Below are 25,999 nucleotides of genomic sequence, written 5' to 3' on the forward strand. Positions count from 1 at the left end.
TGCAGGCAAAGCTGCAATAAGAGGCAGAAGTATACCGACTGATGAACATTTAATTTATTTCTGCCACTTGTAGAGTCACAGAGGTGGGTGGCCCAGGGTGGGCAGGTCTGTCTGCTCCACGAGCTTATCCAGTGACCCAGGTTCCTTCTGTCTCATGGCTCTTCCAATCCCTAGAGCCTCACCCACATCTGCCCGGTAGCAGCTGTTTCACCAGCACCCCATGGGCACTCAGCCCGTAGGAAGGGGAAGAGGCATAAAGAATGAGCTGTTAGAGCCCTTCCTCAATACCGGATGGCTCCAGAGCTGCACACGCCACCCCATGTGCAGACTCTCCCTAAGTGTTCACTTCAAACCCAGGAGGATCTATTTCTACAAAGAAATAGGGAATCTGGGAAGAACAGATTCTTGGGAGCCTCTGCCACATCCTGGGGCCTTTGCATTTTTAGTCATTCTGCCTTTGGCCTTTTGCCTGGGTCCCAGGAACCCACCCCAGTGGTAGGCAAGGTTTAATCAATATGGGCATTTGTTTCTGAGAGAGGTAACTCATTTACTGAGTGCCTTAGTGGGTTCAGGCTGCTACAGCTAATTACCATGGGCTGTGTAGGTTAAACTAGAAATATTTATTTCTCACGGTTCTAGAGTCTGGGAGCCCAAGATCAGGGTGCCGGTACCGTTGGGTTCTGGGTGAGAGCCACGTCTCACTGTGTCCTCACTTGACAGAGAAAGCGAGCTGGCTCTTCTTTTAGGGCACTAATCCCATTCATGGGGGCTCCACCTGCATGACCTGATCGTCTCCTGAAGGCCCCTCCTCCTAATACCATCTCCCTGGGGATTAGATTTCAACACTGAGTGTTGGGGGGTGGGACACAAAGCTGTGCTTAGCAACATTCCTCTTGAGGTGACTTTCTTGATCAAGAAAGGTGGCTTCTGGTGGAATAAGACTCTTTTAGAAGTTTTTCCCCATTTGGTCTGGTTTGGTTGGACTTTTTTTGGTTTCCATATTTGGTCTCTGAGACCTTTGACCTGCCGTGCCTAAAATCTCCATTCTTGTGTGGTCGCCTCCTTGTGAACCAACACAATATGGCATCTCCAAACAGGGCAAAGCAAAAACAGAACAAGACAATAATGCAACCCCTGCACAATCACATCGGAGAACACCGAGCGTGGTCTCGGTCAGCTCACGTTCTGATTTGTCGTGTGGCCTAACCAGTATTTCATTGCCAGGAGCCGCCTCGGAGTGTCTGAATGGACAGACAGCTGCACACAATGAAAGTGGCTCCTTAGAGCTATTTTTGTCACAAGGAGTCTGCAGGAGGCAGCAGTGCCTTCATCCTGACCCACTTCCCTCGGTCCCCTCCCAGGTGCATGCACAGCCAGAAGACATCATTGGAAAGGATTTCCCATCAGCACCTCGCCGGCTTCCCCTCTTCCCCCGACTGCCTGGGATGGAGAAGCTGCCTGGCTTCTATTAGACTTTCAGGTTATTAGACAGCCTTCCTAAAAGTAAGGAACAGGACGTAGGGACACTGGGTGCTTTACAGTCTTGCTAACCCTGCTGGCTCCTGCAGACACACATCTCCATTTACGTCTGAATCACGTTTCCCCGTCTCACATCTATGACCTCAGCTCAACACCTTCACTGAAAGGCTAGTTTTAGGAAGGAAGATACAAAATAATTTTGGGCAATGAGTTAAAACGCTGGAAGGAGGGAAGAGGAGAGAAAAGCATGAGGTGAAAGAAATAGTGCTCAAGAAATAGTTCCGCACTCTTTTCTAGAAACAGAGGCAACCTCAGAGGATTTAGAGCATGAAACTTAGGCATGCAGCACAAAAACTAACAATCTCTTAGAAAATCCGTTGTTTAGGAAGTCGGATAAAGTACGGAGCCTCCGAAAACCAAAGGAGCATTAAGATGTTACATAGCCCATGCCGCCGTCTTTGAACAAAAACTTGTCCATCCTCAAAATACAGCTGCTTCCAGGAAATACTCCAAAGGCAGGAGTCTATAACTTATCTCGGTCAGGTGCTCATTTCTTGAGACCATATCGTTGATAAGCTCTTCCAAATGTATATTTCTCTTGTTCCGATTATAGTTTGTGATGATAACAAAGGACCACTCCTAATCCGTTATTTCACCAGCTTTAAGGTGGTTAATTAGGTCTCCAGACCCACCCTGTTAGATGCCTCTCAAACTTTTCCAATCAAAGGGCTACTTTAGTACAGCAAAAGATGCCTCCCTGCCTCACACTGCCATAAAATAATAATCATTAATTGGAAAACTATTGCTCTTGATAAGTGAGCATTTTATTAAATATAAATTTGATATTTGATATGACATTTATTAGAAATTATTAATAAAATGTTATTTCATGCCAGCACTGGAGTGTAGAAATTACTGTAAACATTATCTTGTCAAAGGAGCTAACATAGTAAGATGATAAATTGGGTTGATTCACAGTCCATCTGAAGGACTGTCACACTGCTGTGTCACCCACACCTTTAGTTATCCCACTGGAAATTTTAATTCAGAACTACACTCCACTCAGCAGTAATTCCTAGAAAATTGTTCTCCAAAAGTACTTGCATAAGGGCACATAGGTGTAAGGACAAAGATGTTCATTGCATTATTTTTGTAATTGCAAATAAAATAAAATAAAAAAGAAACCAGATGTTCACACGTGGTTAATGAACGTATTTCATATTTCGGATGAGTATGGAGCCATTAAAAGAACAGCTAAGGTTTACAGAACCTCACAGAAAAGTCTCTAAGACATATATTTAGTGGAAAAAAGCATGGAGCCGACAAGCAAGTAAATCATGATTGTACTAGTACAAAAATAGACGTGTATGTTCATTTACTTGCATGAATATTGAGTTGAAGAAATGGCAACACACAGAGAGAAATCTTAATAATGGTAACTTTATGGCACAGGGAGTGACAGTGAATCTGTGTGGGTGTAAGATGTGTAAAGGGGGGCTTTGTGTCTTTTCCTCTGTATTTTCTTCTGTTTTTGTTTTTGGTTTCATACTAATGATACAAAAATACAAATTTATAAATGGTGGGAAAACCAATAGTCTTTAACAACAACAAAAAAACCTTCAGCAATAATTGAGGAAATTGAACACAGTCTGGGTATTATATTAATGAATTACTGATCATTTTGTTGAATATGACAGTGATATTGTGGTATATTTCAAAAAAAATTCTTATCTGTTAGATATACATAAGTATGTGCAGATAAAGTGGTACAAGTGGCTTTAAAAACTCTCTCTGAAAAGGAGCCCTCCTACACTGTTGGTGGGAATGTAAACTAGTGCAGCCACTGTGGAGAACAGTATGGAGGTTCCTCAAAAAACAAAAAGTAGAATTACCATATGATCCAGCAATCCCACTCCTGGGCATATATTCAGAGAAAACTATAATTCAAAAAGATACATGCACCCCTATGTTCACTGCAGCACTATTCACAATAGCCAAGACATGGAAGCAATCTAAATGTCCATCGACAGATGGACAAGAATGAAATAATGCCATTTGCAGCAACATGGATGGACCTAGAGGTTACATACTAAGCGAAGTAAGTCAGACAGAGAAAGACAAATATCATATATTGTTTATAGGTAGAATCTAAAAAAAAAAAGATACAAATGAACTTATATACAAAACGGAAATAGACACACAGACATAGAAAACAAACTTATGGTTACCAAAGGGGAAAAGGGGGGAGGGATAAATTAGGAGTTTGGGATTAACATATACACACTACTATATATAAAAGAGATAAACAACAAGGACTTACTGTATAGCACAGGGAACTCGGCTCAATATTCTGTGATAACCTATATGAGAAAAGAAGCTGAAAAAGAATATATATGTATAACTGAATCACTTTGCTATACACCTGAAACTAACACAACACTGTAAATCAATTATACTTCAAAAAAAAGTGAAAAAAAATAAAAACTCTCTCTTTACATACATATATACATAGGTAACATGTATATAATCTATAAAATGTATATAAAATATATATTATATAAAATTTGCAACTATTAAATAAGTATTTTCAAGATGACCAAATAAATAAACAAAACGCTATGCAGTTTTATCATGAGAAGGGGCAGAATTACAAGAGCCTGCAGGAGCCAGGCAGGTGATGAAAATGAGGAACTATCAGGTGTGAGGTCAAAGCGGGTGGAGGGGTCCCCACTCCATTCCCAGGGCCAGTTCCACCTCAGAGCCAGCCTCCGGGTCCATCTGGGGATTCCGGCCCCATGTGGTCAAACCTTCTGAGTTCTCAAAAGAAAGTAGACGTCCAGATACTGGGGTCTGACTCAGGGGAGGCTGCGAGGGGCCTGGGCTGCCAAACTGAAGGCAGCATCACTCTGGGGGCTACCCCACCCTCGCAGACCTCAGACTGAGCCCCACTCAATGATGTGCCAGGCTTCTGCTCGCCCCCGAATCAGGCCCTGTCCAGGCAGGGTATTTACTTCCTAATACGTAAATACTGAAGATGAATACAATTCTGTGTGTGTGTGTGTGTGAGTGTGTATATGTGTGTGTGTGTGTATGTGTGTGTATATGTATATGCATGTATGTCTGTGTATGTATATATGTGTGTATATGTATGCGTATATGTGTGTATATGTATATGTGTGTATGTGTGTGTATGTGTGTATATGTATATGCGTGTATGCGTGTATGTGTGTATGTGTGTATATGTATATGTGTGCGTATGTGTGCATATGCATATGTGTGTATATGTATGTGTGTGTATATGTGTATATGTGTGTAGGCGTGTGTATATGTGCGTACATGTATACGTGTGTATATGTACATGTGTGCATATCCGTGTATATGTATACGTGCATATGCGTGTGTATACGTGTGTGTGTGTATATGTATATGTGTGCTTATGCGTGTGTATATGTGTGTATATGTACATGTGTGCATATGTGTGTGTATATGTATATGTGTGCTTATGCGTGTGTATATGTATGTGTGTGCGCATGTGTATATGTGTATATGTGTGTATATGTATATGTGTGCTTATGCATGTGTATATGTGTGTATGCGTGTGTATGTGTATATGTGCACGTGTGTGTGTGTATATGTATGTGTGTGTGTGAGTTGTGTGGTGAAGGAGACCGTCTCTGAGGGCAGTAGAAGACCAGAGTGACTTCTCAGCTAAAAGAGTCCCTGTGAAGGGGTCCTTCCCTCCCACAGGGAATGAGACCCAACACCAAGTGGCCGGGTACTCAGGACCAAGCAGGTGGTTAAAGTGTTGCCCAGAGCTCCTATAAGCAGTGGCCAGAGGGAAAGGTCACTTCAGACCACTTCAAGGTTGGTCTGCACTCATCTCGTCTCTCTAAATGTGTCCTTTGCAAATATTCTGCTCAACAGAAGTGTTTCTTACCCCAGAGACAGCTACCCCATCCAAGTCACTCATGTTTGAACCTCCTTACTGGGTATAAATGCCTTTATAATGTTTTTTTAAAATATAAACCGGGGACATGGTCCCAACACTTGAAACACTTTCTGTTACCTCTTCTACAATCTGAAACCTGAACCATCTAGACCTTGTCGGATAAATCTCAGAGGAGAAAGGCACCTTCAGTTTGGAAAGAGACATGGCCTTCGAGTGGGCCCAGTGGGAAATTACAACCCAGGATGAGTGCAGGCATGTGGGGCTCTGGGCCCTGCTGGGGACAGAGGTGCACTGAGACCATGATACAGGAATACCACATCCCATCCTGGCCAAGGGGCTGGTTTGCCATCGTTCAAGACTCAGTTTCCTGAGTGCACGGGGCAGGCACCGTTCTAGGCACGGAAGATGCCACTGTGAACAAGACAGAAAAGGTCCTTTTTATCATGGGGATTCTAATCTAATAGAGCTGCAGAAAATACACGTGGAAAATACAAGTCCACAAGGAGATAAGCTAGATCATTCCAGAAGGCACGCAAAGAAACTGAAACAGTCTCACGTGAGGGGAAGTGATGAAAGGCTGGACCCAGGGCAAAGTCAGGGATCTGGGGGTGGAGGGGAGAAACCGACCAGTGCTCGGCCCTTCTTGGTAACTCCAGGCCGAGTCCCCGCTCATTAAGGTCACTGCCGCGTGTGCCATCGACAAGGAAAGTTTCTCTAGTGCACGGGATGCAGCATCCATGAAAAAATCCCCTTTGCGCCGCCCCTTCCTCCCTTTGCTCTCTGATGATTTACTTCCACCCTCATTTCTCTCCTCAACTTGCTCAGCTAACTTGCTTCCGTGTTTGTCTTTTGCATGAAAAAGATTCGGGCTTACGTTGCTTGCTGTGTTTGGGGCAAAGTGGTGAGAACAACGTACCTTGGGATGGATGTCCACGTAAGTGGAGCAGGTGATTGTGTTCGATTCTGTAACACTGGAGCAATAAAAGAAATCTGCCTCGTGCAAAACGGAGGGGCTTTTAGAGGCTCAAGCAGGTGGCTTCCCTTCTTCTTTCACTTCAGGCTTGGAAAATGCTGGGGGAGGGGCGCCTTTGGAAAGGTGGGGAAGCCTTTTACCTCAGGTTTGCCCGAGTAAGAGGTTCCCGCGGAGACACTTGAAAGCCCGACCGACACGTCTGAATTTATAATACACCCTTGAAGTGTTCATTCATAATCCTGAAGGGATTTTCAAAGCCACGAACAGGACGGATGACTTTTGACCGGCTCACGTGTTGGGAAGTGTGTCTACGAGGCTGTCGGTGCGATGGTATTAAATAGATTTGGGGGGAAAAGGGCAGCCCTAGCTATGAATACTGAAAACTCCCTGGCACTTAATTTGATTCAGATACTTAGTGTGTGCTGTCTGTGGAGTACAGATTTAAAGAGGGCGAGAAATACTCCGAGGTGCATGTGACTCAGTTCCTTATCTGAGCTGGAAGGAGCATCGGATAGTCTTTCCATTCTCTCTCTATGTGTATGTGGCCCCTGCTATGTCCAGAGCTCTCTGCTGAGTGCTGGTGTCCACGAGCTTCCCCCCCGGGGAGTGGAGAGGAAGATGCACACTAGTAATAATGCTAATAACTGCCTCTGCCAAGGGCTGCCACGGGGCAGGCTCCGCTGGCAGTGGCTTGCTTACGTTACGTCATATGAACAGATCATTACAGAAGAACAAGGTGTGTGAATGGTAGGAATATGAGCGAGGTATTATGGAAACATCAAAGAGGAATTCCAGGCTGGGGTGAGTGTGGGCTGGGCTGGGGTCAGGGAAGGCTGCTTGGAGGAGCCGATTCTTGAGGGAAAAGGCAAAGGACAGAAAGAAGTAAGTAATGCTAAGAGGAAATTCATTCCACAAACATTCATGCAAAAGGTTATTGAGCCTCTATTATGTGCCGTGTGCAGTTGTAGACCCTGGGGCTAAATGAGTGAAGAAAACCTGCTATCATGAAGCTTACGTTTGTGGACGGGTGGCATCAATGACCAGATGGTATGTAAACTACAGAATTTGTTACTGATGAGTGCTAGAATGACAAGGAAAAAACAGGAAAAACAAGGCTGGGGTGTCCCCTTTTTAAATAAGGTTGCAAGGAAAGTTGTCACTGAGCAGGTGGGATGGGAGTAAAACCCTAGAGGAGGTGATGAGGTGAATCACAGGGATGTCAGGGAGAGGAGTGCTGCAGAGAGCCGACCAGACAGTGCAAAGGTCCTGAGGCAGGGACTGCCTGGTGAATCCAACAAAAGCGGGCAAGAATGCAGAATGAATGCGGGAAGAGGGATGGAAGAGGAAGTCATAGACAGGATGGGGGATCCACCATACTGATCTGTAGTGACCCCTGAAAATTCTTTGGGTCTGCTTTGAGGGAGGTGGGAATTGTTGAGGTTTTATGAGCAGATGCTGGGTGTTACTTGACTGATGTTTTAGCAGCCTTTCTTTGGCTGCCATGGGAGAAACAGACATGAAAGGAGCCATGGTGGCAGCAGAGAGGTCAGTGATGCCGCCAAAGAGGCAAGAAAAGCGATGGTTGGACCAGGTGCTGGTAACGGAGGTGGTTGGATAAGGAGGCTGTGTTGAAAATATTCCTTATGTTGCCATGGGGGAGACTGAAGGAGTGATGGGTCTGAGGATCGGAGCAGGCAATTAAGAGAGTTCATTCCGTACAGACCAAGCCACGGGGATAAAGCAAAGCAGCCAGGAGTCACGCAGTGTGCGCGTGGAGGGCCAGCCCATGGAAATCACAAGAGGGGACGTGGGGTGGGTGAGATCAGAGATGCACGCTGCAATTCCATCCATCCCAGCTTTGAGTTTTGCTGGGCAGGTCTGGCAGGCAAGAGCCATGCAAGGACTCAGGGACGCTGCTGAGAATCTGTGGGTCACCCCATCTACGACGGCATCAGTTGTAAGACCTGTCACTATTTTAGGTTCAGTTAAGAAAGAAATTATGCCAACACTTAAATTATGGTCTGAGTACTGTGTTATCGCTTAGAATGTGCATTTTGTGCATAATACATGCATATTAAAGACACTCTTTCAGACTCATTTAGATGTAGAGATTCATATCATCTCTCTCCATGTGCGTGCAGAAAAGGAAAGCACAAACAAAATTGGCTAGGGTGTTTGCACACTTTGTCACATTCAGAGTTCAGCTCCACCGAAACATTTTGAGACCAAATCATCAATGTTCAGGTTTTCCCACACACCTGGTAACCACGTGTGATTGTGGGCAGTAGGTGAGGCTGCCTTTCTAGAAAGAGTTCTCTACGATGGTCTCTGCTTTTTCCCCAAACCACTGATAGCCATTCTGCAAGTGTTAAAGCTCGTAAGTACTTGTTTCTCCAGGACGGATCAGGAGTAGCAAATACATCACTATTGCAGCTGGACACAATCAATTGTAAGATATCCTGAGATCAGAGACGTTAAAATGCAAAAAGTACACATTATGGAACCAATGGCGTATGGTTGGATCTAATGCCTGATGAGAGGGTCCAGACTAGGAAGGGGAAAAAGAGAACTCAGAAGAAATGGATGTAATGAAACAGGTCTTGAAGTTGTGATCTGGATAAGTGCAGTAATGCTCAGTCACGGACCTTCGCAAATCCCAGTGACCAGCAAGCGTTTGTGGCTCACACATCTGGGGTGGTCCGTGGCCAAGTGGCTCTGGGGGATTCGGCCAGGCTGGCTCACGTGGGTTGGCTGGCTGTTGGCTGATGTGGGCTGGCCTTGGCTCCACGTGTTTTTCACTGGCCAGCAGGCTAGCTCAGGCTTGTGCCCTCGTGGGCAGGAACACCAGGGAGACCCAGTGGAGACACACAAGGTCTCCTGGGGCTTGGAAGTAACACACTGTCGCTTGTACCACATTCTATGGTCCAAAGCAAGTCATGGGGCCAGCCTAGATTCAAGAGGCAGAGAAATCGACTCTGCCTATTTCATGAGAGGCACTGAACATTCATATGACAAAGGGAGTGGATACAAAGCTGGAGAAGATTGGGAGCCATCATTCCCATATATCATTATAAGGTTGAAGAGAACTTGTACTTGGAATAACATTGTGACAAGTGCAGGGTAGAAGGATGCAGTCAGACTCACAAGGTTCTGGGGTGAGATTATTCCAGGTGCTGCTAAGATGAGGGTGTTTCCCTTGGTGTGGGTGACTGAAGCAAAGTGGACTTAAAGGGGAGTCAAAAATCTCTAGTTGTGACTGTTGGAAGGGCTGTCTTCTTGGATGGTTAAGTCTCCTGGGATTGTGGTAGGATACAGGATGGAGAGTGTATTAGTGTATTAGTTTCCTGCAGCTGCTGTAACAAAGTACCACACGCTGGGTGGCTTAGAACAAGAGATATTTATTCTCTCACAGTTCTGGAGGCCAGAAGTCCAAAATCAAGGCGTCAGCAGTGCCATGCTTCCTCTGAAGGCTCACAAAAACGGTCTGTTCCGTGCCTTTCTCCTGGCTTTTGGTGGTGGCCGGAAATCCTTGGCTTGTAGCTGTACCACTCTAATCTCTGTCTCCATCTTTACATGCTGTTCTCCTCTCTGCGTCTTGGTGCCTCTGTCCTCTTCTCATAAGGACACCAGTCACACTGAATTTAGGTCCCGCCCTAATGCACTAACTCATCATAACAAATTATATCTGCAAAACATTATTTCCAAATAAGACTGCATTCTAAGATTCTGGCTGGACGTGAATTGGTGGGGGGGACATTATCCAACCCAGTGCAGAGAGGAAGACTGAGTCAGTTCTCCAAATCATCAGTGAGAGGGAGGGATGGAACAGGAGGTTGGTAGATGACAGAGATGTGAGAGGAAGAAAGTAGTACGGCCAGATGGTGTAGGCCAGATGCTGGGGGGGGGCGGGCCTCGGGCTTGGTGATGTCACACATCCCCTCTCTTCACTGGCTCAGCCTGAACATCCAATCAGAATGCTCCACTCCCTCCATTCCATCACCTTGGCAAGCTCAAGATGCTCCAGGGCACTGGGGCTGGCTGGCTCTCTGCTGCCACCCCTCTGTGTCCACTCCAGTCCTTGCTCTCTGAACACTCATAGGATCGGTGCTTCTGACCTTCCCTTGATTCCTGGACCATCCTTGCCCAGATATAGGCTCTAGCCCAGCATCCCTTGGCAGAGCCCCAGGCACACTTACTGCTCAGGAGGGAATATTACACATCAAAGGAGTATGAAATTTCACACGAGAGGAGAGGAGAAATGGTCCGGAATTGACGATGGAGACCAGGGAAATGTTCATTCCCAGCTGTCCCTGGATCGGGAGTCGGAACAAATGACATCATCTGAGGACACAGCTCCCTCATCTGTGAATCCTAGGGTCTGGTTTAGAAGACCGACCATTAAGGGTACCTTTATAGCTAACATTCCATCAGTTTAAAAGCAGGAGTGGGCAAGGGAGGCGTTGGACAGGCATTTCTGATTCCTTGTCTGTCTTTACAAAGAGTACTTTTCCCACGACGGCTTTAATTACTCACCTCTTCTGTGGAAGTAGCTCTCAAATCTACAAACAATCTGCAGGCAGTAACTCGGTTTAATGAATTCTACCGGAAAGAGAAAACAGCTAGTATAGCATAGATGTTTTAAATTCCTCTGTAATTCAGTTTCCATTTTATTTGCACGCTAGTATCACTAGTTTTGTATATACAGGTGGTGGGCAGAATAATGAAATTATGGCCCCCTCCCAAAGATGTCCATGTCTTAACCACAGAACCTGTGGATATGTTAGGTTATGGGACAAAGGGGAATTATGGTAGCAGATGGAATTAAGGTAGAAAGCATCTGACCTGAAATAGAGCATTCTGTATTATCCAGGTGAGACCCATGTGATCGCTCAGGGCCAATCTGACTCTATCTACACCTCCATCCACTTTCCCCAACCCTGTATTCGTCTACTCATAAATATTTCAGAGCGTGTCTCTAAAAGATAAGGATCCTTTCTTTGACATATCTATGATACCACTGTCTTAAGATAACAATAAGTCCTTGATATCATCAAAAATCCACTCAGTGTTCAAATCTCCACTTGCCTCCCCTACATCATGCATCGTCCAACCACATCTCTATGGTTTTATTTTTTGATATTACATGTTTCGGTTTGAATTAGCAGCTGAAATATCTCCTCACATTGCTGCAGGTTGCAGTATCTCTAAAGTGTCTTTTAATCCCTAAAGTTTCCCTCCATCTTTATTTTTTCCTTTAGTATTTATGGAAAAACTAGTTTCTTTCATCCCACAGTGCTTCCTAGTTTGGCTTTTACCAGTTACGTCTTCGTGGTACCCGTTTAATAATTTTCTCTGTCTTTTGTGTTTTCTGTAAACTGGGAGTCAGATCGACAGGCTTGATCAGTTCTGATTTGAATTTTTGGCATGTTGTTCCAGCAGGAGATCGAAGTCCAGCTGTCCTTCCTTGAGTGATGTCAGGAGACACCGTGTGCGATGCCGGGTCCATTATTTCAACAGGTGTTGCCGAATGTTAATAATCTGTTCTTTCTTCTTCCTCTGTTTGGCAGAATAACTCTACAAAGAGAAGATTCCCTTCAACTGCTCTTTGGTGATTCATGGCCAACCTTCTTAGAATTGTTTTTTCATTAACAAACATCACCAACAAACTTAAGATTTGCTGTATATGTGGAGACTGTGGGCTCCATGTGTTGAAGACTCATAGTGCTGGCTCCCTAACGAATTCCACCGATAAGTCACTCATCGTCGTTGGGTCATTGGTTGAGGACTGGGAGATAGCAGATAAGGGGATGACCACTCTCCCTTTGAAAGGTCCTCTGCCTCCAGAGTTTTTCTTCCTTAAGACTCCTCAACTTTTCCATATTGGATTGTGTTGAAGTGTGTTCCTCCTGCCCCCAAATTCATGTGTTGAAGTCCTGCCGGATGAGGTCACATGGGTGAGCCCTAATCCAATATGTCTGTCCTCCTTACGAAGAGGAGACATTTGGACACAGACACACACATGAGGAAGGTCACGTGACAGGAAGGCAGAGGTTGGAATGATGTATCTACAAGCCAAGGAATGCCAAAGATTGCCAGCAACCACCAGGAGCTGTGACAAAGGCAAGGGACAGATTCTCCCTCAGAGTCCTAAGGGACCTGACCCCAGCACAGTTAATTCATGGCAGTGTTTATGAACAAGATAAGCTATACCTACATCTCTCTGTCCACTTCTCCTCACGCACCCTTGTTGCTTCTCCTGCTTATATAGCATTTTGCATCTACACAGCATTCATTCAACAATATTAATCCAACAAATATTTATGGAGATCTTATGTCAGGTGCTGCTACTGAACGATGAAATCAAGCATGTCTTCTGCCTCCATGCTGTTCACTGTCTGCTTGGGAAAATAGGCACATAAATCAATATATGACATGGTCACTCATGACTCATACATTTTCACGTGAGCCTCAGGAAAGGACAATGCACCGGGTCTGGGATGGAGGGTTTGGAGATTTGAATGGGGGAAGGTTGAGAGGAGGGAGGGGGTGAGATTCCAGGGTCTGCAGCCCAGGTGCTTGGAGAGACAGAGGTACCAGCCCCCAAGATGGAACTACAAGAGGAAGAGGGGTTCAGATTCAGACTTGTTGGGCTGCAGCGCCTGAAGGATATCCAGGTGGAGAGCTCCAGCAGACACCTCCATAAATGAATCCGCAACTCCAGGGAACAGGCTGGGTGAAGCTCCGGAATGAGGCCCCTTGAGCCAAGGATGGAACCCTGGGGACAAAAACCTTTTAAGAGCATTCTTTTAACTTAAGAATATATTAAAGGCTGGGGGTGGGGGGGATGTTATTCAGATGATTCAAAGACTTCCCTGTGGTTTCATGTGTCAACTTGTAGTCCGTTAAGGGAGAGAATATTAAGTAAAACCCCCGTAGTCTCAACAGAGCTCCTGAAATTGGAAGAGGAGCCAGGCAGTGATTACTTTTCCAGCATGAGCTGCCGAGTTTTGCTTTTTGTTTCTCCCGTATTCCTTTCCAATACTGGGATAGGAGTAAATTTGGTAGCAGCCGTGGGCACACCACCAAGCCAAAACCACCAGCAGGAAAGCAGCGGAGGGAGAAGGAACATGGGCTTTGCAAGTAAACAGGGCTGAATTATCATTCCATTCCCATCACTTACGAGCTCAGTTTCCACATTTGCAAAATGGAAATAATCACAGGGACTTCATGGTCTCATAAAGAGCGTTACATTAGACTAGGTTATGCCTAGCTCCAAATTATTCCTTCTTCTCCTATTTATATAACCACCCTTACCACATTATATATATATTTTTTTCCTTTACCAAAATTGGGAATAAGAATACAAGGATCTGTGAAGACGAAAAGTGGTCTGAGGTATTTCCTGACGTCCAAAATACCAAGCTCCCAAATGAAAGAGCAAAAGGGACCCCCTTCATCTTGTGCCAATCAGAAAAAAATAACTAAGTTTTCATCAGAGGACATCATCTTGCTTTGTGGCTCAAAAGTCCCAGATTGTGTGGATGGCATTTGTCTCCATATCGTAGTTTCTAGATCCACTTAGAAATGCTTCAGATAAAGTTCTCAGGAAGCAAGGAAAGTGGAGGCGTAGTTTCTATTCTCATAGCTAAAAATATTGTGCCTAATAGAAGAAATATGTTTAACATATGGGAGCTGAAGCATGGCTCCCCATTTGTCCACTTAGCTCTTTTGCGGAAATCCCTGAATTCTAGCAAATTCTCCAGGAAAGAGTGGTCACGGTGGAGGAGAAAGCATGTTCCTGGCTTTGGGTTTTTGTGGGGGATTTTTTGGTGGTGGCAGAATGAGACGTGTTGGAGAAACACAGCACATGTGAGTGTGTAATAGGGAAGAACAGCTCTGACTCCATATTAGATCTGCTCTGTTGCCTGTGCTGAGTCCTGCTGGCTCCGCACCTTTTGTAAAAGAATGTTGCCTTTAGCCCGAAATATACAGGAGAGCCCATTCTCAGGGCTCTGACCTTTAAGAGTTGATTCATATAGAGATAAAAAGTTGCACAACAGAGAATACTTGTTTTATTGGAGGTTTACAGGAACATCATGACCTGACCTACGCACACAGCGGAGAGAACAAAGGATTCCCGACACCAAGAAGTTAGCAACGACCAACCACAGCCGTGCCCTCACCTGGCCTTTAGGCGTGTTCTGCTGAAACCCTTCGAGGAGTTTGGGATTTTTTAGGCATGAGCCACCCGTCTCCTTGCATGGCCCTGCAGTAAACCTTTCTCTGCTCCAAACTCTGACGTTTCAGTTTGTTTGGCCTCACTGTGTGTTGGGCACACGAACTTGGGTTTGGTGACAAGCATAGTTGGGAGAGGGGATGGAAGGGCTGAGATGGCCCTGGCAGCACAACTTGGTTGACAGGAAGGTAAAAGGCCCCGTAAAAGTCCAGTTGCCTGGAAATAGTTGATAAAGCTCTGTAGTACGTGATGTCATGCTGTAAACATTCAGACCTCTGTAAACATTCAACACGGATACAAGAAAAGTCCAACGTTTTATTTGGAGCCTGCTAATTAAATTTAACCCTCCTTCAGGACTGGAATATGTCGGTGGGGGGGGGGGGGTTCTGCTTTGTCGGAATCAAAGCAGGTGTCCCGAGTTTGAAGGCTGTCTCTGCTTCCTGCACACTTGCAGTGATGGGCAGGCAGTGAGGCTCTTGATGGAATCCAGGGAGGATATACTGAGTAGAACATCCCACAGCCAGTAAATAGAGCATCCGAAGAGAGGTGCAGTCTGGGGCTGGCCCAGTGGGCCCGTGGCTGCCGGGAGGGACACAGGGAGAGAATTCTGTGGGCAGAGTCTGCATCTATTGGACGCCCCTTTCAGACTCCAAGCATTCACCTGGCTGAACCCTCTCTGGGAAGGACTCCTTCCGAGGCGGGAACCGCAGGGCTGTGTCATAAATGGTGCCTGTTTAAAATGAAATGCAACCTCCACCAGGGGGTTCGTACCTGAGCTGGCCCATGCAGTGAGGGTGACCATTCACCCTGGTTTGTCTGGAACACAGGACCTTCGGTATCCGAACCTGGCAAGTCACCCTACCTGGGATCACCTCTCCTCCTGCTCACTGCACTCACACATTGGGGGCTTTTGGCATGTTTCTGGAACACTGGCCCTTGCTCCTCCCTCTGTCTAGAACACTTTCGTCCCCCAGTCTTCAAGTAGCAACCTGATTGTTATCATTCAGGTCTCAGTTCAAAAGTCACCTCCTCTGTGAAGCCCTCCTGGATGCCCCCCACCCCCTCCTCACTCTGCTTTACTTTTATCATAGCAGTTGGTTATCTCTATCAGGAACAACTTCATTTAGGTGTTTGTTTACTTGTTTAATGTCTCTGTATTCCTCTAGGAGGTGAGCTCTTTGAATATTCAATGAATGAATGAAAAGAATAAATGAAAACATAAATCGGAAGTCATATTTTGGCTGGTATTAAAGCGAGGGGAAGGGACGAGGGGAAGAAGGAATTGAAGAAACCCTAAGCCCTCAAAAGCACAAGTTTCCTTCGTCCCCACTGGTACCCTGAACATGCAGGCACGCCCACAAGGGTAATTACATGAAAGCGGCTGGCAGTCATGCATGGGGGGTGGGGGAATGGTGTTTTTAAGTGTGTGCATTTCCTGTTTGTGCCAGGGCAGCTCTTCTTCTGACGGCAGGCTCTCGGTTTACAGTTTCACCGTCTTCCTAGCTCTTAATGCTATTACATCTTTATTTCAGAACTGGGCTTTTTGAGATTTATATCCACCCGATGGCATTTTTCACCACCGCCACCATCCCCTTTCTGTTTTGCTCCCTCCTGCTGGCAAACCCATCCCTGCCCCCCTGGTCTCTCCCACTCTGCCCATCCTCCCCATCACCTCTTCATTTGCTCGATTTCCTCCTTTTCTCCAAAGATAACTTGGGCTCTGTGTTGGGCTCTAAGATGTAGGTCTCAGACCCAAAATTTGCTTAAGTTTAAAAAAATTCTATCAGTATTTCTTTTTCCTTTTTAAATAGGCTTTTGTTTTTTTTTTTTTTTTAAGAGCAGTTTTAGGTTCACAGCGAAATTGAAGGGAGGATCCAGAGATTTCCCGTATCCTCCCTGCCCCACCCACGCACAGCCTCCCATTATCAACATCCCCACTGGAGTGGTGTTTGTTACAACTGATGAACCTACAGTGATACATTGTCATCGCCCAGAGTCCGTAGTTTACATCAGAGTTCCCACTTGGTGTTGGTTGCTCTGTGGGCTTCGAAAAATGTGTAATGACATGTATCCACCATTATAATATCACACAGAGCAGTTTCACTGCCCTAAAAATCCCCTCCTCTCTGCCTGTTCATTCCTCCCCTCTAACCCCTGGCTACCACTGATGTTTTTACTGTCTCCATAGCTCTGCCTTTTCCAGCATGTTGTATAGTTGGAATCATACAGTGCGTAGTAGTCTTTTCAGATTGGCTTCTCACACTTTGCAACATGCGTTTAAGGTTTCCCCATGGCTTTTCATGCATTGGTCCTTTTGGATTTTCTCCCTGTACTGTTTGTCCTCTCATAGAGCATCTAGATAACTCAGCAACCCGGATGGGGTGCAGACACGTTGCTCAATCCAGTGCCGTCTCAAGCCAAAGAAGTGAAGGAAGAATCCTGGAGCTTCAGAGTCTGAACCGAAAGGATGCTTTGGGAACTTCCATCCTCTCCCAGGTCCTCCCTGGATAAGCCTCCGTCCCCAGATTCTCGTGTCACTCACAGTCACCCCCCAGCAACCCATCAAGTCCCATAAAAATATCAAACGAGAAAGTAAAATTTCTCTCTGTTTTTCAAAAGCAAAACTTTAACGAACGGTCTTTGATCCACAAATGTCATTAGCATTAGAATTGGAGATGGAACGGATATTTGTCTAAAAGCATTAATTTAATTCCTGGCCCAGTTTTTTTTTTTTTTTTGGTCTTATCAGTGCTCTAATTCTAGCAGTGCCTGTGGCAGAATCAGAAATCAGAGGGAAAGGACAAGTGGGTCTTCACACAGCAAGAACACAAATAAAAATTACACTGAAAATATTCTCCAAATCAAGACAGATGGGGGGACCCAGGGAAGTGAGTTGATCTTGCATATTGTCAACCCAAACTTGCTACCAAGATATGAGTGACTGAGCCTTGTAACTGTCTTCATACTCTCTGCTCATACTCAGCAAGCTCTCTAAAATAGAGGAAGGAGGACGCTAAGGATAGAAACTTCAAGCTATTGTCCGTTGGCCCCCAAAACCATGTGCCCCCAGGTTTCTTTGGCTGGAATTTTAGGAGTCACTTTGATTTATCATCTAGAGTTTGCAGGCCATTATCTTACAGCCCAGGTTGTAAAGTTCCAGTGAGGACTGGGGGGATGGAAGATGCTTTATATTACTTAAAGTGGAAATACATGTGAATTTAAAATTCAATTCTTCTAGTCACCTGCTGTATCAGTCCACTCGGGCTGCTGTAACAAAATATCACAGACATTTATTTTTTATTTTTGGCTGTGTTGGGTCTTCATTGCTGTGTGCGGGCTTTCTCTAGTTGCAGCGAGCAGGGGCTACTCTTCGTGGCAGTGCACGGGCTTCTCACTGCAGTGACTTCTCTTGTTGCGGACCACCGGCTCTAGGTGCACGGGTTTCAGTAGCCGTGGCACTCGGGCTCCGTAGCTGTGGCTCTCGGACTCTAGAGCGCAGGCTCAGTAGTTGTGGTGCACAGTTGCTCCACGGCATGTGGGATCTTCCCGGACCAGGGCTCGAACCCGTGTCCCCCGCATTGGCAGGTGCATTCTTAACCACTGCGCCACCAGGGAAGTCCTCATAGACATTTATTGTCTCACAGTTCTAGGAAGTCCAAGATCAAGGTGTGGGCAGGGCTGTTTCCTCTGAGGCCTCTCCCCTGGGCTTGCGTGACAGCCTTCTTGCTATGTCCTCCCACGGTGGTTCCTCTGTGGTCACCCACCCCTCCTGCCTCCCCCTCTCATAGGGACACCAGTGACATTGGATTAGGGTCCAGCCTAACAACCTCCTTTTAACTTAATCACCTCTTTAAAGAACCTCTCTCCAAATACGGCTGCATTCTGGGCTACCGGGGGTTGCGGCAAATGAATTTTCAGCCCATAACATCTACTCAGCTGAGCATCCTTCAAGACCCAAGTACCCGTGTCACCAGTAGGAAAACCCCTTTCTGTCTCTAACTCATGAGTCCTCTTTGTGAATCTAAGTTCACACAGTATAGGGGGAAATGCAGCCATTTCACAGCCATCAGAGAAGCCAGAAGCCACCCAAATTAAGCCACCCATCCTCTGCCCATCTCAGATAACTGACCCCTCCCTAGAAGCTGGAGTATGTGAATTATCCCGTGTGTTTACACCCAGTTTTCCTTTGCTCCTTAGAATCTACTGCAAAGCCTGCAGTTCAGCCCTCATCATCCTGATGTCTCTCTCCTTTGGCTAGAGGATTAACGGCTTTTTAAAGGTTAATAACTTGTAGGTGTTTCTCCACTCCCCTGATGGTGTTGTCATCTTCCATCTTTTTTCATTTCCTAAGGAGGAAAATAACTTCGGCGGAACAAAGGCTGAGTGACTGAGCCAAAGGCGGCCCTCAGAACTGTATCAAAGCCCCACCGAGTGGGAATAATTACTCAGGCTCAGCTGGGGGTGCCAGTGACACCATCTGAGCACGAGAATCTCTCACGCCTTTCAACGAGGAGAAATTAAAAAGAAAACACAGGAGAAATTCTGGGGAGCGGCCAGCTATTCAGAGACCACCGAGGCTGGTGGTGGTCACCTTCCCCCAAGAGCTCCCCACGGGCCCTGGCGCATCAGCTCTAAATGGTGTTTTTAAAAAATTGTAATATGAGAAAGAAGAAGGGCAAAATTTTCCTTTATCTTCCATCTTGAAATCAGAAAATCCAAAAGGCTGGCTGATGAGGACATTGTGGGTTAGTTGGAAAACTTTCCTTTCTTTAATAATTGGTCAGGCTGCTCTTCAGAAAAGTCGTCTTTGATTCAACTTTTATTTCAAAAAATGCGTAAACCTGTGTAAGAGGACAGCTTGAAGCCCTCTCTGGAAGTCATCGGGTCCACCTCCAGCCCCCAGCTAGACCCCGTATTAATTTGCCGGCAGTTCGACCAGAGGATGGGTTATGTAAGTCCCCACAGCAGGTCGTGCTCGAAGGCAAAGGATGTACCTGTCACAGCCCTCCATCCCTTTAAATCCCTGTCCAAGGGGCTGCACCCCCAGAAGAGCACGAGATGCGAGCAGGGACTCTTAGATAGAGACCTGGGGTGTCACACTGGGTGACAGGGAGGGCCAGTGTGTCTGTGTGTGTGCATGAGAGTGTTTGCATGAGCAAGTGAGTGTGTGCACGTGTGCACACAGTGTGTGGGAGTGAGTGTGTGTGGGTGTGCACATGTGTGTATGAGTAAAGTGTGAGTGTATGTGTCTGAGAGTGTGTGCACACGTGTGTGCATGTGTGTACATGCATGTGTCTGAGAGTGTGTGCACGCATGTGTATAGGCATGTGTGTCTGAGCGTGTGCACGCATGTGTGTATAGGCATGTGTGTCTGAGAGTGTGCACGCATGTGTGTATAGGCATGTGTGCGCGCACATGCATACATATGTGTGCCTGAGTGTATGCACACATGTGTGTATAGGCATGTGTACGAGAGTGTGTGCACGCATGCATATATGTGTGGGGAGAGCGTGTGCCCGTATGTGTGTATAGACATGTGTGTATGAGTGTGTGCACATATGTGTGCACAGGCATGTGTGTATGCGTGTGCACGCACGTGTGTATAAGCATGTGTGTATGAGTGTGTATACGCATGCATATATGTGTGGGGAGAGCGTGTGCACATATGTGTGTATAGACATGTGTGTATGAGTGTGTGCACATATGTGTGCAAGGCATGTGTGTATGAGTGTGTGCACGCACGTGTGTATAAGCATGTGTGTATGAGTGTGTGCACACCTGCATATATGTGTGTGGGAGAGCGTGTGCATGCATGTGTGTATGAGAGTGTGTGCACGTATGTGTGCACAGGCATGTGTGTATGAGTGTGTGCACGCATGCATATATGTGTGTGTATGAGTGTGTGCACGGATGTGTGCACAGGCATGTGTGTATGAGAGAGAGTGCGTGTAGGGTGTGCCCCGTGTGTACGTGGAGGGGGAGGAAGCGGAGCTCCTCCCATCCCTCCTACCACCCCCGCCATCACTCTGTGACCTGACGGTCTCAGCGCGGGTGGGCCCGGTGGCCTTGTCCGCGGGGAAAGCTCGTCTCCTCTTCCGGGGGCTGGCGATGAGCAGCCAGCGTGCAGGCCGGTCTCTCTTCCGCGTGCCTTGTTCTTGTGGCTAACGACCCTACCGCTCATGGAAATGAGTCCCACCCGCCTCTCGGATTCCCACTCCTCTGGAGATGAAAAGCCCCGCGTAGTGGGCTGGACGAGATGGCCGGGGAACTGGGATGAAAGTCACAGGGAAGAGCCTGGAAAGCGGCCGGCCGGCGGACCTGCTCCGGGGCGGCGACGTAACCGCGTGCTAAAGGTGTCCCTGGTCACTGCCCTTAGAGGAGGTCGGAGAGCAGACGGCCAGCGTGACGAGAGAGGGCTCGCCAGCTTGAAGGGTGGACGGTCTGACCTGCATGCAGAAAGAGGGAAAGGCGTTTCCCTCCCAGGAGAAGGCACCCAGTTCTGCAGAGGGGGCACCCCCTGGGGCTGTGCATCCCCAACCTGGGGGCCACGCAGTCGCCAATGTCCAGCATCTCCAGTCAAAGCTAAGCAGCGAGCGCCCTCTATCGCACGGCTATCTGAACTGCCAGAATACAAAAATAGAGATCTCTGGATATTTCCTAATTCATAAAGAATAACAAAATACGGTCCTCCCTCTGATAAAGACAGGTGAGGGGCAGTCAGGGAATACGTGGAACAAAGCGTCTTTTCCTTTTAACACTCAGCCTTTGTAGCCAATGTAGACAAACCCAAGCCAACTAGAGAAATGGTGCATTACGTGGGCAGGAGAAAATGAACGAGAATTCCTTCAACCAACGCTTCTAGCCTTTGCCTACTTTGTGGAAGGCGCTGGATGAGCCCCTGTGGTCCATCCTAGGTTCTGCTTTCTGCCTTTCGAAGTGATCTAACGGCAAGGCTCACCGCACGAAGGCAGGTCTCAGGTGGTACTTCAGAAGGGGGCTTCCTGCGGAGGTTGGGGTCGTGATAAAGAGCAAAGCCCACGCAATTGTGAGCTTAGGACCTGCGCGGGTTGAAGACTTCCTTTCTGGAATAAACAAGTTGATGGCTCCCTCCGCCCTCTCCCCCCACGCACACACTCCCGGGTCCCCTCGGCTGCCAGTCTGCTTAGATTTTCTGTAACAGAAATAGTCCGTGCAGGGCACGTGTCCGGTAAGGCTGGTAGAACCGTTTTCCAAATGAGTTGAGTGCCAGGGGAAAAAGTGCTCTCCGTTGTCGAAAAGAAATGGTTGGTAGGGCTTTCTTTTTTTTTTTTTTTCCTTCAAAAAAAGCAGTAGCTACTTTCAAAGTCAGGAGAGGCAATTTTTTTTAACACAAAGAAAGAAATAGTCACAGCGGGGTGTTGCCTCACTCTGTCCCTTTAACATTCCAGCTTCAGGAGATGCTATTAATTTTCTCCTTTCTCTTCTGGCACGAGGTTGTGAAAAAGGCCCATGGTGCTTGCAAATCTCCAGGCAAATTATCTTAAGAGGGCTTCCCACGCTGGATGGGGAATGGGGAGGAATGCCTTCACCAACTGCCCCCTGCCCCAGGCGCTGGGCACCCCAGGTCCACCCCAGGGGTGACTGGTGACCACATTGGCCTGAATCCTGCTGACTCCCCCCTACAAGAGCAAATGATAAGTTCTGTGTCTGCTTTGCCCCAAGAGGCAGGGATGTGCCACGTGGAAGCAGGTCAAAGCGCTGAACATCAATAGCGACCATCCTGCCTAGCTACCCACCCTCTGCCAGGAATGTAAACCGCTGTAATGCGCGGCTCACCTTTGCCCCCTGCCATCGTCATGGTTCCTCCCTTCAAAGGATGCTCTTCACGGGGAAAACGCTTTATGGAGAAAACAATGGCCATCGCTACACAATTATTTTAGAAACTCGGCATTGTATTTTAACGGAGGGCAGACGGCCTGGCTGAAGTCTGGAGGGCTTTCAAGATTAAGATCTAAATCCCGAGGTTTAGAAATACGCACGTCAGAAGTACAATCAGCCCAACATACGGAGCCTATTCTTTGCTCCTTGAAATATATTAAATTAAAGACCGAGTCGCGGTTTGACAACTCACCTCACCGTTTTCAAATAAAGATAACAAAATCCCAGTGCTAATGAAGCCATTTTTTTTGAGAGTTGGATTACACTGATGATTATTTTATAGCTCTCTGAGCCTTCAAACAACAGCCACTTTGAAATGTCGGCTGTGCCAGGAGAGAAGGCTGTTGACCTCTCTGTACAGGGATTTCTCTTCTGAATTTCACATCCTAACCCTTTCCTTGGTGAAGTACAATATGAAGATGCTACATGTCAGCCTTGCAAAGAGGGACAGGACAGCCCAGAGCAGAGAAAGTGAACGGTGCAGAATCAAAGGTACCAGTGGGCTCCGTCCTGGCATCACTTGAAGCTCAAACACATCATCGGGGAAAATGTTAATTCAACAGGAGGGTTACAACAATACTCACAATAGCACACCATACAAAATGGGATCCCACAACTCAAAGAACTCACTTGTCACCTAAAAGAAAGCATCCAAGGGTAGCCTCCAAAGAGAGATTTTGAATGATTGAGTAAAAGAATGAAGGAATGCATAGAAAACACAAGTGGAACCAGGGATCTTCTCCCTTGAAGCCAGAAAGAAGCACATTTTAGACCAAACCTTTTGAAGGATTTTGCTCTCCCAGTTCTATCTTAAAATATTATCTATAGAAGTTGGAACAAATGCTTCTTTTTCTCTTAAAAATTTCCATCAGAATTCTGGAATGGGCAGTGGCATGGCACTGTTTTTAACTCTCAGAAGTTCCTCACGAAAATATACAGAGAGATAGGAAAACCAAAGGCTCATGGTAAAGTCTACAATAAAACCAATGATGAGAAATCCCCACGAACCTCAGAATACACACGGTAAGCATGCCTGGGAGGGGGCCGACCACCAAGAACTACTATACGTGTCAGCAGCCGTGCAGGAGACAGAGAAAGAATGGGACATCTGATGGACCTGAGGGTTTCCAAAGAAACTGGAAAGCTTGGAGGACTAACTAAGACGAGAAGCTGAAACTGAGAGGGATTTTGCTCCAAGAGTAGGTGAGTTCAAGGGGTCCAAGTGTTACCGAACTCAGGTTGGGCTGCTCACTGCTCAAAAGCCGATCATTTGAGAGGCAAGTGTCAATACAAAGGAAAGGTGCTTTAAAAGTTGGCAACCTGGGGAGAGGGTGGACTCGTGTCCTGAGACCAACTCTGAAGATTCTGCTCAGCCATGACAGTGTTTAAAAGGAAAAAGGGAGGAAAATCTCAGGGAATCGTCGAGGCAGGAGGGTGGGTTCTGCATCCTTTTCTGTTGTGTGCAGACTGGCTGACTCTTTTCTTCAGATGTTATTTTGCCCACGTGATCCCCTGCAGGATTGCCAAGGGAACTGCTGGGGGTAGAGAGCTTGTCTTGTTTAACTACTTAATTCTTCATTCTGACTTCTTTTAATCTGGGAAAAGAATCAACAGGTTAGGCAAGGCATGTGTGCATTCAGGAGAGAACAAGTCAGAGTTCGGTTAAATTGCCTAGTGATCTCATTCCTATAATTAGGTTCTTTTAAGGTCAGAGGGGAACAGAAATGTGCAGACAGGAAAGAGGCAAACGAGCTGTTTTTACAAGGAAGGTCGGAAGGGACAGAATCACACTGGACCCCACGAACTCTTGAAACTTAGAACTCCCCTCCAGGGCAAAGCTTTACACCAAGAAGAAACTTCTGGAAATAGAATCCAAATTGGGGGCACTGGGACACTAGAGAGAAAATGAAGAGGGGTCCAACAAAAAGTGTGCTGGAGAACAGGAGACATGTAATCTCAGAAAGTAGGCTGCCATATAGTTAAGCACAGCATGAAAAAACAGAAAAGAGAGCTCTGTAACTTGGAGCTCAGAAGAGGGGCTCCAAAACATGCCTCCTTCTCAAATTTTAAGAAAACTATGTTCTCATGACACTGAGCAATAGAAGGGATTGGGATTAAATCCTATACATGGTTAATATGAACGAAGACAGAAGAGGCAGAAAAGCAACCCTACAGACAGTGAAAGCACACCATAAGTCAGAAGAGAATGTGGCTCTTTTAAAATCAAATGACACAAGGCTTTTAAAAAAGAACAGTATAACTCAGAAAAACTCAGAAAGGAGATGAGAGAACTTAGGAAAGAATTATAAATAAAAGGCAATATTATTTTAGTAAAGAAAACTGTACTAGAAGGAACACAGAGTGAATAAACACATCAGAATGCCTTAACGGATATGGAAGTGGAAAGGAGGACATTTTTGAAAATTAAAACGGAATGAAAGAATATTTAAAAAAAAAGATTTTCGAGAAAGCGACAAATTTAGAAGACAGGTAAAGCAGATGCAATCAACATAAAATTTAAGTCCCCAAAGAAGAAAATCCAAGCAAGGGAAGAGCATCAACACTAAAATTATAAGTCAACAAAAACATTCATGAGATTAAAAAGAATAAATGAAGTGATGTATTGAAAGCACACATCACTTATTTGAGAAATTTGCCCCAGAACAACTAATAATAAGAAATAGTCTAGTAAAAGTATTAAATGTTTTTAAAAAGGATAAAATATTTTGGGACTACAGCCCCAGACATGAAGTCACTTGTAAAAAAAAGGCAAATTGTCATCAAATTTTTAAATGCCAACATTCCTTATTGAAGAAGAGGAAATGTAATCCAAGGATTTTATATCTCACCCGTCGACTTTTCAGGAATAAAGCTTGCCATCAAATTGTTATCACCCTGTAAGAACTCAGGGGCTATCACTCCCCTGAGTCCTTCTTGAGAATCTATAAGATTACAGCTTCAGACAACCAAAATGATTAGAGAGATGTCGGTATAACTGGTATGACCTATAAATATGTGTTTATTTGTAGGTGAGGCTAATTAAGGGTCATAAGAAAGAAAGTATAGTATGTAATCACTGCACGTGCCGACAAAGTTAATAGAGGACATCTGTGCAAATCAGGAAGTGGATGGGAGAGCAAAGACACAAGGGTTTTACTCTCTTCAGTGGAGGCGGTGTTTGCTTCGTTTTTCTGAGACTCATGTGTGTAATGTGGGATACAACAAATAAATAATTACGTGATACACTTATCTGGGATTGAGAACCAGGGTCATCTCTGTGGAAGGTTAAGTGAGACAATGTAAAATAGAACACGTTAAGTTAAAAACCTATAGTCCTGAATTTGAACTGGACGGACCAGTATGAACCCAGGAGAGATTTTTTTTCTTTGCAGAGCTAGATATGGAAACATACAGTTCCTAACTTTGTCCATGGAAAAGGCCTAGA

This window comes from Balaenoptera physalus, assembly GCF_965194825.1.
Source record: "Balaenoptera physalus genome assembly, chromosome: 12".
Classification (NCBI taxonomy): Eukaryota; Metazoa; Chordata; class Mammalia; order Artiodactyla; family Balaenopteridae; genus Balaenoptera; species Balaenoptera physalus.